General features: G+C 44.3%; 1 protein-coding gene across 2 annotated transcripts in view; it reads right to left on the bottom strand.

Annotated features, from left to right (window-relative positions):
* Window positions 1-16,154, bottom strand: part of ADGRF5 (adhesion G protein-coupled receptor F5) — a 113,269-nt gene extending 97,115 nt beyond the window's left edge. Inside the window, exon 1 of one of the 2 annotated variants that reach the window (XM_040249511.1) lies at window positions 15,946-16,154. The gene's annotated coding sequence lies outside the window, so the exon portion shown is untranslated. The remainder of the gene's footprint in view (window positions 1-15,945) is intronic. The other variant, XM_040249513.1, reaches the window with a different exon arrangement.
* Between the last annotated feature and the right edge of the window lie 484 nt (window positions 16,155-16,638).

Genomic DNA, 16,638 nt, shown 5'->3' with positions numbered 1-16,638 from the left:
ACTGATGCTGAAGCTGAAACTCCAATACTTTGGCCTCCTGATGTGAAGAATTAACTAATTTGAAAAGACCCTGATGCTGGGAAAGATTGAAGCCAGGAGGAGAAGGGGATGACGGAGAATGAGATGGTTGGATGGCATCACCAGTGGACATGAGTTTGAGTAAACTCCGGGAGTCGGTGATGGACAGGGAGGCCTGGCGTGCTGCAGTCCATGGGGTTGCAAAGAGTCGGACACGACTGAGCAACTGAACTGAACTGAACTGACTGAACTGAGGGCTGAGCTGGGACTGGAACCCAGGTGGGTTCAAAAGTGTTGGGGGGGAACATCAGGAAATGTGAAGGCACCCCACTGCCTGTGAGCTCGCAGAGGCACAAAGTAACTAGGCAACCAAACTGGTGTACCTGGAGGTTTCCACTAAAATCCGTATGTGCAAATTAAATAAATGGAGGGGAAAGAGCGAGTCAATAAAAGTTTATTGTTTCTTGGACTCAATGAAAGTACTTTTCTGTTGATTTCCTTTTCATACAATCATAGTTCACTTCAGTTATTTTTAGTAGCTTCCCTTTGAACTCATTGTTTTAAAACTCATCTAAGTAACTTACATCAGAGGTTGAATATATTGTGAGGATAAGAAATGGGTGCTGTGCTTAGTAGCTCCATCGTGTCTGACTCTTTGTGACCCCATGGACTGTAGCCCGCCATGCTCCTCTATCCATGGGGATTCTCCGTGCAAGAATACTGGAGTGGGTTGCCATGCCTCCCTCTAGAGGACCTTCCTAACCCAGGGGTCAAACCCAGGTCTCACGCATTGCAGGTGGATTCTTTACCATCTGAGCCACCAAAGAAGCCCAAGAATACTGGAGTGGGTAGCCTGTCCCTTCTCCAGGGGATCTTCTGGACCCAGGAATCAAACCAGGGTCTCCTGCATTGCAGGCAGATTCTTTATCAGCTGAGCTACAAGGGAAGCCCCCAAGGAATGGGGGGAACTCCACTAATTCATTTTCCTAGTAAACAAAGGTCAAAAATCGGAAAATTACAGTATTGGAAAACCTTAAAGCATACAGTTAGTCCATTTGTTCTTTATGAAATAGAGATAGTTAATGGAGCTGAATCCTCTGGACAAATGAAGATTTCCAGATGCTTCCAGATATTGAGAAAAGTGTTTGCATTTCAATACTCCAGAGAGAGGAACGTAAGACACCAGATTGGTAATAAAACCCTCACCGCAACTTGCTTTTTTATGATTTGTAATTATTTCTGTTCCTGGGAGCCTCATTTTGATTCATTACTCACTGGTATTAAAGATTTTTAATTTGGCCACTAGCTCTTTTGCACACGAATATTTTTCTTCAAATCTTTGGTGTGAGAAATTTAGTTTGTGACCATGACATTTAAAAAAGGTAGTTTGGGTAGGATTTGGTTTTTAAAAGTAAAGTGTTAGTCGCTCAGTCATGTCCAACTCTTTGTGACTCCATAGACCATAGCCCGCCAGGCTCTTCTGTCCATGGAATTCTCCAGGCAAGAATACTGAAGTAGGTTGCCATTCCCTTCTCCGGGGGATCTTCCCAACCCAGGGGTCAAACCTGAGTTTCCTGAGTCTTATTAGCATGCAGATTGTTTACCATCTGAGTCACCAGGGAAGCCCTCACTTTTCTTGTTCTCATTGCCTTTGGGTTTCCCAGCCTCTTCCTGCCTAAGAGGGTTGACCACACACAAAGACACCCATCTCACATTTCCACCTTCACAGCCCTTTCCATGGAGACTCAGATTCAAGCTGTTCTAAAAATGGAGAGAAACTTGCTCAAAAGTCGCAAGCCTCTGAGCAGGCATGCCCTCCACCTGAGTGTTTGCTCTGCGCAGCAAGTGACTTCCTGCTTTGCAAACAAACTTCCTGCTTGGCAAACAAACGTTTCAAATTTTGGATTTTTAAAATTCCGAAGAACCCTCCAAGTCACCATATTTTGACCACTTACAGAGCATAAATGAGGGCTTCTTAGGTGGCTCAGTAGTAAAGAATCTGCCTGCAATGCAGGAGACACAGGTTTGATCCCTGGAGAGGGAAGATCCCCTGAAGAAGGGACCAGCAACCCACTCCAGTATTCTTGCCTGGAGAATCCAATGGACAGAGGAGCCTGGTGGCCTATGGTCCATGGAGTCTCGGAGTCAGGCACAACTGAGCACAGCACAGCAGCATAGGGCAAAATGACCCAGAATATCAGGAATACTTGGCTTTGATTTTCTTACACTATGGAAATATTTAAAAGTTAAAGAAGCATTAGATCAAAGAAGACAAGAGATTTCAGTGATCCCTCCTCCCAGGAATTTTCAAATCAGCAGCTTAAGAATCACCTAAGTATTGTTGCCTAAGTTCCTGGCTTCACACCCCAAGATTCTCCTCTGTAAAGTGCTGAAGGTTGGCAGCTTTAACACTCCCTAGGTACTTGCTTGAAATGCAAATGCTTTTTTGTGCAGAGTCCTAACCACTGGACTGCCAGGGAACTTCCTAAAAATGCAAATTTTTGAGCCCACTCCAGACCTGCAGAATCTAAAACTCTGGGAGTAGACCCAGATATCAGTGCTTTAAAAATGTGCAGGGGGTGATTCTGAGGCACAAGAAAGCTTCATAATCACTGAGATATAAAATGATTATTTTACCATAGTGCTTCTCAGTTGGTGAAAGTACTGGTGTCTGGTCTCCAGGTCCAGGCCAGTAGAATCAGAAGCTGTGCCTAAATTTAGAGAAACACTGGCAGAGAGACAGCTGCTGGGTTAGTTGACGGAAAGTCTCTCCTCTCTCTAAAGTGACATACAATTTGCTGTTGCTGTTTAGTTGCTTCAGTTGTGTTTGACTCTTTTGTGACCCCATGGACAGTAGCCTATCAGGCCCCTTGGTCCATGAGATCTCCCAGGTGAGAATACTGGAGTGTGTTGTCATTTCCTTCTCCAGGGATCTTCCCAACCCAGGATTGACCGGCATCTCCTGCATTGGCAGGCAGATTCTTTACCACTGAGCCACCTGGGAAGCTTGACATACAATTGTCTTCAGCTAAAACCCTGAATCATTAGGGCTTCTGCCTACCCTCCCAGCTTCACTTTTCTCCATCACTTTCTTCTCTTCTTACTCTCCCCTCTCTGACCTTCCTCTGTGCCCTGCCAGCAGCATGTTCTCCAGCCTCTGCCTAGAACGGCCTTCTTCCCCTATTTTCACTGGTCTAATGCCCATTGTCTTTCAAGGCCCAAGTCAAGGTCATTCCAGGCAAGAAGCTGCTTTAACTCCTTCTAGTTGTGTGTACACCTCTGCCTCTCACTTGCCTCCATCAAGGCATTTCCTGAACTGCATTAAAAAGATCTGTGAGCTCTTCTTCTATCCTTTGATTTTCCTAGCCCCACCCTTCTGTCCAAGGAAGGGCCTTGTTTGTCTGCTGCTATATCCTGGCACATAACACACTGTAGTCTGGTGCTCATTTCCTGTTTGTTAATAATGACTCCCCAGGTTGCACATTATTAGGATTGCTATAAAATGTGAAGAACATGGGCTGTGGCGCCTGACTACCTTGGTTTACGTCCTTGTTCTACCACTTACTGGCTAAGTAAGCTTGGACAAATTACTTAATCTCTTTTCCTCAGTGGTTGGTGTTGATGAAATTTTGTTGTTATTTTCTTACTGAAATATAGTTGATTTATAACATTATGTTAATTTCTGTTGTACGGCAAAGTGATTCAGTTATACATATATTTACATATATACATATACATTCTTTTTTAAAATATGCTTTTCCATTATAGTTTATCATAGAATATTGAATATAGTCTTCTGTGCTATGCAGTGGGAGCTTGTTTATTTGTTGTTGTTTTTAATTTCTCTTTCTTGCTGAGAATCCACTCTGTCACAGGGTCTGTGCTGAGTGCCTTTAAAAAAAAAACTTTGTGCATGATGTTTAATTTTCACAATTAGCTAGGAGCTGGTTAGCTATTCCTGCTCGAGAAAGGGAAGCTTGGAAAGGTTAATCAACTTGTCAAGTCTCATTTAAAAATGACATAGATTGGCGATCAAAGAAATTGAAGAATCTGGGGGTGATCCAAATCCTAAATCCAGCTCTTGCTTCTATAATATATCATGCTGAGACAAGCTGCCAAAACATAAACACACAAATTGTTAAAAATGACAGTGTAAAGGGTGCTACAAAACGGTACAGGATTCTCTTCCAAACCTGGAGCCCATGAAAGGGCTACACATTCAGCAGGAAGGATACTGCATCAAAGATGAGCCCAGATGGCAAAATCATTCAGCTCCCCAGTGGGGTGCACAGAAGGTTGGGGTGCCCAGTGTAGCGTGCATGCAAGTGTGCTCTCAGACCCCATGGACTGTAGCCCGCCAGACTTCTCTGTCTGTGGGATTCTCCAGGCAAGAATACTAGGGTGGGTTGCCATGACCTCCTCCAGGGGATCTTCCTGACCCAAGGATGGAAACAGTATCTCTTGCATCTCCTGAATTGGCAGGCAGATTCTTTACCACTGCACTACTGACCCAGTGTAGACACTTTTCTAAACACAGGTTGCCAGGTGTTTCCTATATATTGTTATTGATGCATAATAAAATGTCCATCAGACTTCAGAGGAACCATCTAAAGTGCTGGTTAAAAAAATGTGGATTCCCCAGCTCAACTCTATTTCCTGCTTCCTGCCCCACATTCCTCCTTGATTTCATAGATCTAAGTAGAGCCTGGCAATCTGCATATTGATCAGTGCTCCAGCCATCTCTCAACCATACTTGGACAAACCATGCTACCTATGGCTCATATTTTACATGCCATTTCCTGCTCTTTTGTACTAATATTTTACATGCATTATTTAAAAAACCTAATGTAGAAATTTAAAGGAGTGACATTTTTCAACATAAATAGCAGTTCCTATGTTTCCTCTTCATAGTCCCAGGGAGGAGGTAGAATACTATCACCACCCAGAGTTGGGTGAGCCTTTGGCCCCACCTTCTGAGACTCACCCCTGCGTTTGAGCTCCTGGGAGACAGGACTTTGAGTGGATTTGGTACTGACTCAGTGATAAGGCTGATTCTCCTGGGCTGCCCCTGGTTCTCCTTCAAACAATTCAGCAAATCCATCTCCGTGGCTTCAAAAGACCTGCAGGTGCAGCTGGGGAAATTTTACGTAATGCCAGCTGCATAGTGAAGTGGCAAAACCTTGGCAAAATATTAGCCCTGCTCCACCATGGCAACCCCACTTCAGGTGCATGAAAATTCAGCGTCATTCATGACACATTCAGACATTCTCCCTGAGGGAAAATTTAATCCGACATGAAATCCAAGTTGTCATTCCTTTCTGCTTTTAAACAGAGGCTGAACACTCAAATAGGAGGTGCTCAGGATTCTAACTTCCATCTTGAAGAAAAGTGAAATATTGTTAGTAGTCTAAATGTGAGTTGTTTAACTTTAAAAATTATATCCAAATATAATTTTTGCACTTTTAAAATTTAAATATATATCTAAATAAAAATTTACTAATACTATTTATCCCCAAACAGTAAAGCCATTTACTGTTTATTGTTATTTAACTTAGGGACAAGTTCACTAAAGTGTCTGTTAAATGATCCTTTGACATTCTCAACTCTTTATAATTTAGTGAAAAACCCAGTGTGCCAGGAGCTGTGCTGGGGATGAGGAATACAAAGATGAATGAAAAAGCATCTCTATGTTCTAGGAAATAAGTGTATGGGAACAATTACTGAGAATACAAACACGAAAGGCACTATAAGGAAGGGTTGCGAGGATGCCTGGAAGACAAGTCAGCTCATGGATGGAGAGAGTGTAAAAAGGAAGTAATCTGGTGGCATTTCAGGCAGACTTTGGGTGATCAGTGGGGGCTTCCGAGGTGGCGCTAGTGGTACAGAATCTGCCTGCCAAGGCAGGAAACGCAAGAGACGCAGGTTCGATTCCTGGGTCAGGAAGACCACTTGGAGTAGGAAATGGGAACCCACTCCAGTATTCTTGCCTAGAGAATTCCATGGACTGAGAAGCCTGGCGGGATACAATCCATACGGTCACAAAGAGTCGGGCATGACTGAGTGCCTGAACACTTGGATGATCAATAGTTTACTTAACAGAGAAGGGAGAAAAGAGAACTCTGGACAGAGAGGTGAATTTCAGCAGGGGCGTGATGGAGATGGAGAAGGGAAGGTGGTCCAGATCGTGGCCATTGGGAAATGGCAGGAACAGTAGGTGAAAGGAACCTGCAAAGAAAACTGAGTAGTTAGAAAGCTTGGAGACTGTGGAACCCCAGAAGGCAGGAGGAGAGCACAGAGGGTGTAGTCCACAAGGTCACATGCTGTAGACAAGGTAGTGAGGTGGGCTTGGGGGCATGGAGGTCACAGAGAGTCTTAGAAGTCAGGGAGATGAGGAGACAGAACAGAGTCGTTTGCTGGTTGAGTAGTTAATTATGACACAGGACGTGAACATCAACAATTCTTCCTTGCATTTCACGGTGAGGAGGAAAGGAAGATGAAGAGTAGCTGCGTGGTCAGTAAAGGTTCTGCCACGAGATGGTCCTACACAGGTTTAAATGATAGTGGGAGGAGCCAATCAGAGGAGAGTGTAGTGAGGTAGTGATGCCATTGGGAGGGTGAGTGTGTGTGTGTGTTCTCAGTCATGTCTGACTCTTTGTGACCCCATGGACTATAGCTCACCAGGCTCCTCTGTCCATGGGATTCTTCAGGCAAGAATACTAGAGTGGGTTGCCATTTCCTTCTCCAGGGGATCTTCTCGATCCAGGGATCAAACCCTTATCTCCTGTGTTTCCTGCCTTAGCAGGCAGGTTCTTTACCACTGTGCCATCTGAAAAGCCTATTGGGAGATAAGATGGGGTTAAAGCCAAGCTCTGGATGCAGCAAAGGCCTATCTCTTCCTTGGAGGCAGGAAAAGAATGAGAAGAGATGGATGTGGAAGAAGGAACTTTTGTGAAGCTGGGGTTGAGAGGCAATTTCCTCTGAGATGGCAGAGCTGTCTCCTGAGAGTGAATTGTGTGTCCCCCTGTGTGTGTGTGTGTCTGTATGTGTGTACTTGGCTGTGTTGGTGCTTGGAGAGCTGAGGACACTGGAGTCACCAGAAAAATGTGTCTGGGTATCATAATAGCATCTCTGGCTACACAAGGGCTTGGGTTCCTCTTCTGATCTTCCTGGACTGCTTTGTACTCTCACTACAAGGCATGCGTGTATGTGTCGCATACAGGTATAAATACATCAGACGGGCTTGAACTTCCTCACAGGCAGACCTTCTGCTTTCCCTTGGTCCCTAGTGGAGTTCAGGCAGGTGGCCTATGCTCCATAAAGAACTTGGTTCATGAAAGATCTTTCCACTCATTTTACCGACTCCAAAGGGGAATAACAACCATTATCCTAGGAGGGGCCTGCTCTGGGGACAGGGAGCTAAAGTTGGGTGAGCATTTTTACTATGAAAGTATGTTTTGGTAAATAAATAGAAAGTTTGTCTGGTCTGAACAACGACTGGGTGTATGTAGTAATACTGAAAGAGAATTTTAAAAAAGAAGCAAGTTTTATTATGGTTGGAGGGGGGAGGTTGGGGGAAGAGGTAATTAGGGAGTTTGGGATAGACAAGTACACAGTGCTGTATTTAAAATGGATAACCAACAAGGACCTACTGTGCACCACAGGGAACTCTCCTCAGTGTTATGTGGCAGCCTGGATGGGAGGGGGGTTTGTGGGAGAATAGATACATGTATATGATGGCTGAGTTCCTTTGCTGTCCACCTGAAACTATCACAACACTGTTAACAGGCGATACTCCAATATAAAAGAAAAAGTTTTTTAAAAAGAAGTAAGTTTTATGCTTTATTATCTATCTCCTCTCGACTAACACACACACACACACGTATATACACATACATATGTATACACACACATATACACATATATATACAAACACATACATATATACACAAACATATACATGTATACACACACACATACACACATATACACACACACACATATATATACAAACATATACATGTATACACACACACATATATATACAAACATATACATGTATACACACACATACACACATATACACACACACACATATATACAAACATATACATGTATACACACACACACATATATACAAACATATACATGTATACACACACATACCCGTACATACACATATACACACTCATACACACATATATACAAACATATACACACATGTATATACAGATAAATACATATACATATATACACACATATACACACACATATATACAAGCCTGTCTGCATATGCACCTGTGGGTGTCCCCACACAACCCGAGTTTGCAATTTTTCTACTTCTTCAAAGGCTGACAGATGGATTTGTCTGCGATGGGGCAGGCGGACAGAAGAAAGGGTTAAGTAAGGCTCTCAAGCAATGCTTCCACTTGTCCTTTGAGGAGTAACAAAGAGAGGAAGCACAGCCTTGGTGGAAGGAAATTCCCAGGCCCTACTTCGGACATTCGCGACCTGCCCTGTGAACCCCTGAGGAGTGTCTGATAATAAACACTTGCAAACAAAACAATCCATAAAGGCGTTTTTTACTAACATTTGCACATTTTTCACTGAAGGACTAGAACACCTTTTCCTGCATCTGTGGGCCCAGAGGTGGCCTGGCCGTCCACCTGCTTACAAAGCCCAGCCATCTCATCCGGGCTGTGCAGGCCCCCCCGGGGTGTCTGATCATACCGGACCCCATCCTCACAGGCGGCTGCTGGGATGCAGACAGTAGACCCCACAGGGCAGGTATGGACCCCTGCTTGCAAATCTGAGACCCACTCTTCCTCTTCCCTGGTAACCCCCGACACAGCCCTGAGCTTGGCAGCCTTGACCTTCCCCGGGTTGGGGAGACACAGACAAAGGCCTGAAAACTCTCCTAGCACAGTGTGTCCATTTAGTAACAAATGAGGACTCTTCCTCTGCAAGGGCAAAAAGCCAAACCAAACCAAAACAAAAGCAAAAAACGCAGACCCTCCAAACAACAAAAACCCCTGGAGACTCGATAGCAAATATTCTTACAAGAGGGTTACCCAGGTGGCACGGTGGTAAAGAACCTGCTTGCCAATGCAGGAGATGCGTGTTCCATCGCTGGGCAGGGAAGATCCCCTGGAGGAGGAAATGGGAACCCCCCTCAGTATTCTTTGCCTGGAGAACTCCATGCACAGAGGAGCCTGGTGGGCTACAGTCCATGGGGTGGCGAAAGAGCTGGACATGACTTAGCAACTAAACACAACAAATTGTATGTCACTTTAGCGAGAAGAAAGACTTTCCACCGACTAACCCAGCACGAACCGAGATTCTTACAATAGTTTCTCAGAGTCAACTTAAAGTATATTAGGGCCAAAATACAAAACTTTAAGTGGAAGTCTAGTTTGGGTCAGTTTATTTGTAATACTGCATGTTATTTCTCCTCAGACTAATAGGATGTGAGGTTTGTTGCATCCATTTTGCAGATAAATCAAGAATCAGAAACTAATCTAGGATAATATGAAAGATCCAGGTGGCTCAGGTGTCAGATTCCTTTTCGTGTGTGTGTGTGTGTGTGTGTGTGTGTGTGTGTGTTGGGGCTGTGTGTATAGGCATCTATGCTTTAAAAATATATATATATATATATATATAATATGCTTTAAAACCACTTTATTAATTGTAATCTAACCCAGAGTTAGCCCCATTTCTGGGCTAGACCAGAGTCCACTTCACGACAAGGGTGAGGTTTGAGGAGATCCACAGCCACAAATAGAACGCTGAACCTTTGTTGCTGAAACGCCATCAGTGGTCTCTGAGATATTTTTAGATGAAATAAGCATACACATCTACTCATTTGAATGTGCCCAGAGCTGCCGGGGCGACCTGCACCGTGACCCCGGCCCTGAGGACCATGTAGACTTAAGGAATGACAGGTTCCAGATTTCACGGTGGGCGGGGTCACCCGGAGCCCTGCACTCAGGCCCTGCAAGGCCCTTTGTACTGTAACAATGCGCGGAAGCGCAGGCTTGTTAGAGGAAATTCCCAGGGCCTTAGTTTGGACATTAGACAGTTGCTTTGCTATGCTGTGCTGCTGATGTGCCTCTAAAAATAAACATGCTGCTCTGCATGGATTTCTCTGATTTTTGTCCTGCATAGTTGATTATATTTCAAAAGGATTTTTTAAAATTGTTTTCAAGAAACCTAGGTAAACCTGGAAAATAAAATATACTGTAGTTTTGTTTTGATTTGACAAAACACATCATCTGTTGATGTCCGCTTCTGTTGCAAGAACAACAGTTTCTTTTCCCTGCGATTTCAAAACAAAGACTGTGAAAACGAAAAGCATGCCAAGATGCTGCCCAAGCGACTGCGGAAAGATGTGAGGGATAAAAATGACAAGACCAGAAAGTTCTTCTGAGTCCTAGAAGGATGAAGTATGAGCAAAACATCCTAAGGAGGAGTGGATGCTGAGTACAGGTCTCTCTCTGCCTAAGCTAAATTCTCCTTTTTATAAAAGTCTCCAGGTCCTTAGCTGGCAGAAAGCTGTTATCATGTGGCTCACTTTGCAGAAAAGGAAAGGTGGGTGGAAAATAATGGTTGGTGAACTTAGAGCAGGCAGCCAGCTACAGCCAGTTCTCTTCTTCCCCTCAAAGGGAAATACTTCACTCACAATCTCTGCAATTTAGAAGATGGCATTACTTTATTTTGCACTTCTTAAAATTAGATTTCTGGCATAGAGAATGGACTTGTGGACCCAGCAAGGGGGGAAAGAGAGGGTGGGATGAATTGGGAGAGTAGCTCTACCACGTGTAAAATAGATAGCTAGTGGGAAGTTGCTGTGTAGTGCATACAGCTCAGCCGGTGCTCGGTGATGACGTAGAGGGGTGGGAGGGAGGCTCAAACGGGAGGGGATACATTAATATCCATACTTCCAGTGGATTCACTTTGTTGTATGGCAGAAACCAACACAATGTTTTAAAGCAACTATCCTCCAATTAAAAATGAAAAATTTTTTAAAAATTAGATTTCTGGATGACAAAGAATACATAGTCATATTGCTGTGCTTTTGTTTTATAGATAGAACAGAAATCAAGGACAAAGATTTAAGTCTTGCTATTACTTGCCTGACCCCAGTGCAGTTGAAAATATCCTAAAATGTGGCAATTTTCCATCAAATAGAAACCTGTTTGTAACACAAGGAGTAACCCACAATCTAGCTGAAGAGTAACCCAAGAAAAGCAGTTTGGAGTGAACTTTTCCCATCTCATTGTTCTCATTTCTTTTTTTCTTTTTCCTGAAAGTCCAACCTTTTGATTGTTGCTGCAAAGACCCTATTTAAAAAGCATCACAGACGATGGGTAGGGCTAGCTAGTCAAAAGGCAGCCTCAGGCACTCTGTAGTGTGATAATTTTTTTTTTTTTGGTATACCTTTATTTGGTGGCTTGGACTTGAACCCTGATATCACAAGGCTCTTAGTAGATTTGAGCGGGAAAGACCTTGAGGTCATCACCCACACTCCACCCAGTGCAGGCATCCCTTTGGGAACATCCCGGTCATGCTTCCAGGATCCTGGAATACTGCCCAGAACAGGGCGTTCACCCTGCCACAAGGCAGCTCACCCAGCTTAGACAATTCTGATGGTGGGTAAATTGTTCTGTACATTGAGCTAAGACTTTTTACCTTATAATTTCCACTCATGTTGACCCCTTTTCCCACACACAACCATCTTTAAATATTTGAAGGCAGCATTCATGGGCTACGGGGCTTCCCTGGTGAGTCAGATGGTAAGGAATCTGCCTGCAATGCAGGAGACCTGGGTTCGATTCCTGGGTTGAGAAGATCCCTTGGAGAAGGGAATGGCAACCCACTCCAGTGTTCTTGCCTGGAGAGTTCCAGGGACAGAGGAGCCTGGCAGGCTACAGTCAGTGAGGTCACAAAAAGATGGACACAACTAAGTGGCTAACACTTTAACTTTCGTGGACTACAAGAGTTACTTCTTACTTCAAATATCCCCTGGTTCCTTCAACTATTCTGCACATGACTTTTTTTTTTTTTATCACTTTCACCATCTTGGTTAGCTTCCTCTTTTGAGATCTGATGTATTTTTTGAGGCAACATATTCGGTACTTTATAAATAACTAATCTTCTTTACTACCTTGCTTGGTAAATATTATCTGCATTTTCAGAAAGAAATCTAAGACTCGATATATAACCACTTATTAAAGGAAGTGGCAGATGGAGGATTCAGAAGTTGGTCTGCCTCTTTCTAAGCCCACTCTATGCCTTTGATGAAAAAAAAAAATTGTTCATCTGGTACATCCAAGCTTGATCTCAGACACATCCCAAGACCCATGACAGACCCACGACAGACCCACGACACCTCAGGCAGGCGAACCTCTTTTTTCTGTTGCTACAAGGTGTAATGCTAACTTGAGAGGCTAGGAAATGACCGGCAGAAAATACTTTGCCTGCTAGGTGGCAAGGTGGTTGTGCAGGAAATGTTGAGGCAAAGAGATGCTCAAGGAATAGGAATCAAGAAGGAACTCAGGATGTCTGGAAGGCATTTCATCTGGAAGCTTCACACAATGATGGAGCAGGAAGGGAAGGCTCAGACAGGGGAAGGGTGGTCCCTTGCAAAAGCCTAAAGAGTCTGCTGCAGCCTAAGCCTAGTGGTTGTGTCTGGAGAACAAATAGAATGTATTTGTTTCCTCCCAGCTGTGTATGCACTTCATGCAGGTACAAAGCTTGGGGACAAAGGATACCATGGCTGGCTCCCAACCTCTGATTCTAGGTGAAATGAACACAAATTAGAAAAAAACCCAATGTAATCAGGAAGGGAGTCCTTGCAGCTGCGCCGCACACAGTTGGGGTCGGGGATGTCCTCTTTGTTCCGTGTCTCATAGGTTCCTGGATTTTTCGAGCACTACTTGGTGGAGGTACTTCCTTCCCTTCTCCTGGCTGCTTTCCAAAAGCAGAGATTGCCTGAGGATGACACTACCTCCCTCCTCAGCTGCCCTACTTCAAACCAGCTCTCCACCCAACAGCGAATGCCAAGTGGACTCCTCAAAGCTGCAGGGCGCTGCTCCCTGGAAGCCACTGCCTCACTGTGTTCCATGGAAGGTGACAAGGACAATGTAATGGCCAAGCCCTGGGCATATGAAATGACTCCCTTAAGATCTCCTCTTTGCCAGTCTGACCCAGGGAACAGCCGAGCCCTGCTGTTCAAGTCCTCTGGTGACATGACAGACCTGAGTGCATAGGGTCCCTGGATAATATCTTCTCTGTTCGCTCATGAAGACAGGGGCTTCTTTTCCTTATCGCTCTCTGTCTTGTTCACCAGTTGAGAAAATCCAGGTTCACAAGATGGATGTGGCCCCACCCAAGGTCACTTGGCAAGGGAGTTGCAGGTAATGGATTAAATCAGATGCTGAAACACAGCCCAACTTTCTTTCTACTAAATCACTCTGCCTTCGAACTCCTGCTGTCTTTACGTGGATGTGCCAGCTTTGGTTAGAGATGAGGTTTCCAGTTTTCCTTCAGGCTTTTTAAGAAGCAGCAAGATCAAGGAAAATAAAAAACCACACCCTCTCTATGGGCAACTGCATGGAGGCAGGACTCACATCTCTGTCTTCGGGCATCATATTCCTTGACAGTAACACTGGAACTGGTGTGGGAAAGGTGTTCGATACATATTTGCTGAAAAATGAGTAAGTCTCCGTCTTGGAGAGTCGGAGAATGGAGTGGTGGAGAATGGGGGCATTGATAGAGAAACACCCCCCAGGAGAAGCTATTCATGGTGAAATTAAAGAAAAAAAGATTCAAAAAGGTATGGCACATGGGAGGTATTCAAAATATGTGGTGAAGAAAAGAATCCAGCAAATGTCATAAAGGAGAGTGTGGGAAAATGTTATAGAGATTGGCAATCTCCTTGGAAAACTCCAAACTCAAGATCTCAGTCTGAAGAGATGGGGTTCTTGGGACAATGTATCCATTCATGGGTCCATCCATTCATTCATTCATGAATTCAAAAACACTGAGTACAAGCTACGTGCCTGGCATTGGTTCAAGGATTATGCATTCAGAAATCAATGACCAGTAACTCCTCAAAGATGAAAATAAACCTAGCAACCATCATTTAATGTACTAAGGGCTACGGCAGAAGCATTTTGCTAAGTGCCATAAAATCACAGACTTGAGGCGTACTTAGTATAAGGTGGACTGGATGAGGCGGGTGGAGAATCAGCCTGCAATGAGCAGTTGGGTGGAAAAGATGAATGAAGTTATTGGGGACAGAGAGAACTGCATACCTACACACTGGCAGGCAGCAGAACTCTCACGTATTTATAAGGTACTGGGTATAGCTGGAAAGTCAGGAGTGAGAGGTGAGGCTGGCAGGATGATAATGATCAGAGTTTAAGCTGGGGCTTCACAAACTTTAGTGCACGTGAACTACACAGGGACCTGGTTAAAATGCAGATTCTGTCAGTCTGGGAGGGGATGGAAGACTAGCATCTCTAACAAGCTGCCCTTGCAGCTTGTCCTGAGGCAGCCGGTCCCTGGACAACCTTATAGGAAGCAAGGCTATAAGCAGAGGAGTGCAAAGGAAGTATTTCACGGAAAAGTGACATTATCAGAATTGCATTTTCCCAAGAACCCTATAGCAGAGTATGGAGAACAGAATGGAGGGAGACTGTGGTGGGGTGAAATACGGAAGTGGCAAGAAATTTTCAGCATCTGAAAGAAATAAAGTTCAGGAAAGAAAAGAACAGTAAAGGAAAGAACTGTCAACGTTCAAATAAACAGGTGTAAGTTGACTGATATTTTATGGACTTACTGTAAAATATTTCTCCTAGAGAAAGAGTTGTTTATGAGGACAAAAATGAAACAATAAAAACATAAGAGGCAAAAAAAAAATCATAGAAACATGCCGTGTGTAGTGTTATTTGAATAAACCTTGACCAACTGCCCCCCACCCCAACCCCCGCTTTGGGTCTCAGTGGACACGTCATCTCAAGCCCCAGTAAGGACTGAAAAAGCAACCAGCTAAAGGGAGCAAGGCTTCCCAGGTGGCTCAGTGGTAAAGAATCTGCCTGCTGATGCAGGAGACAAGAGTTCAATCCCTGGGTCAGGAAGATCCTCTAGAGAGGGAAATGGCAACCCACTCCAGTATTCTTTCCTGGGAAATCCCATGGACAGAGGAGCCTGGCAGGCTACCCTCCATGGGGTGGCAAAGAGTTGGACATGACTTAGTGACTAAACAACAACAAGGGAAACAGGATCCTGTAGACAATAGTCACAAGAGAGCAAATAAAATTAGCTTTCTCAGCCATCACTTGAGAGGCACTTGCATCTAGCTTCAGGAAGCTTCAGGAAGAACAATTGATTCACAGCAAGTTCTGGAAAATAACACAGCAGTCCACCAGATCCTGAACACAGTGCTTGTTCATTTCTTATAATTCAATAGCACCCCAAATTAGAAACACCTATTTATATTTATGCCAGAAAATTCCCTAGGACATCTTTAACTGAAAGGAACAAAACTCAGAAAGGACTAAAAAAAGAAAAATCTAAGGAGGGGCTTATATTGCTGAAAAGGAAAGGCAGGTGGTAAACTTTTTTACTTTATACTGAAGCCTCCAAATGCAACTTCTCATGAGGTTTCCCTCCAAAGGGAAGAAGACTCAGCTTTGTGTTCTAGGTACTCTGCTGGGCAGCATTCTTTATCCAAAGATACACAAATTCAAAATCCCCAAAGGTCTTCTCCCCTCTCACTCTTTTCCTTCCACATTCCTATAAATAAGCCTCAACCAGGTATACAGGTTGAAAACACACAGCCTACGAGAAAAGCCATGTGGACACGTAATTCAGAACAGCCTGGTTCACAGTCAACAAGACAAAAAAAAAATCCTTACAGGAACTCACCTGTCTCTTTTGTGCTTTGCAGGCTTCTGAAATTTAATCCTGTATTGGAAAGCCCCCAAAGAACCACTTTGGGAAGGTGGAACTGAAGCGCCTCCGGTTCAATATCAGCAGTGGGAGGGTGGGGTTTTCCCGAGAGCAGACTCCAGCTCCTCCGACTCACAGGGACCTCAGGGAGCAGAGGTGAACCGTCTAGTCTCTGCTGCAGGAAGAAGCCGACAGACTCTGTGGCTGGAGGTGGGGGCGGAGGCTGGGGGAAGGGAAGTTATACAGGAGCCCGTGTTAAATCTCTTCATGATTTCCTGTATTAGGTGCTGGTTGCTTCTCTCCAGGCTCCCTGGAGGAAATAAGACATTTAAACGTGTCCTTTGGCCACTGGCAAGAAGAGAATAAACATGCTAAGAATCGTGGAAATGAAAATTTGCAGGACTGGTGGGCCAGCTAGCTTAACCTTGCACCAAGTGCTTTCTTCCTGAAGTTTCTCCAAGTGTTTAACTCTGCAAAAGTCAAGAACGTCCTCATCCTCTTGTAGGGAGCTGAAGAATTTTCTGGCCGCATTCCAGATGCCGTGATGTGGAGCCATTGGTCAGAGGCAGGCGGGAATGGCCCTGGGAAGGGTTGGCTTGCCAGTGAGGGACAGACCCCTTTAGCTCTGACCCTGGAAACGCTGATGACAGTCTGTGTCTAATTCTGGAA

Source organism: Oryx dammah, unplaced genomic scaffold (genome assembly GCF_014754425.2).
Source record: "Oryx dammah isolate SB20612 unplaced genomic scaffold, SCBI_Odam_1.1 HiC_scaffold_11, whole genome shotgun sequence".
In the NCBI taxonomy this organism is placed as follows: Eukaryota; Metazoa; Chordata; class Mammalia; order Artiodactyla; family Bovidae; genus Oryx; species Oryx dammah.
The sequence above is the reverse complement of the archived record's forward strand: the minus strand, read 5'-3'. Positions and strand labels throughout refer to the sequence as shown.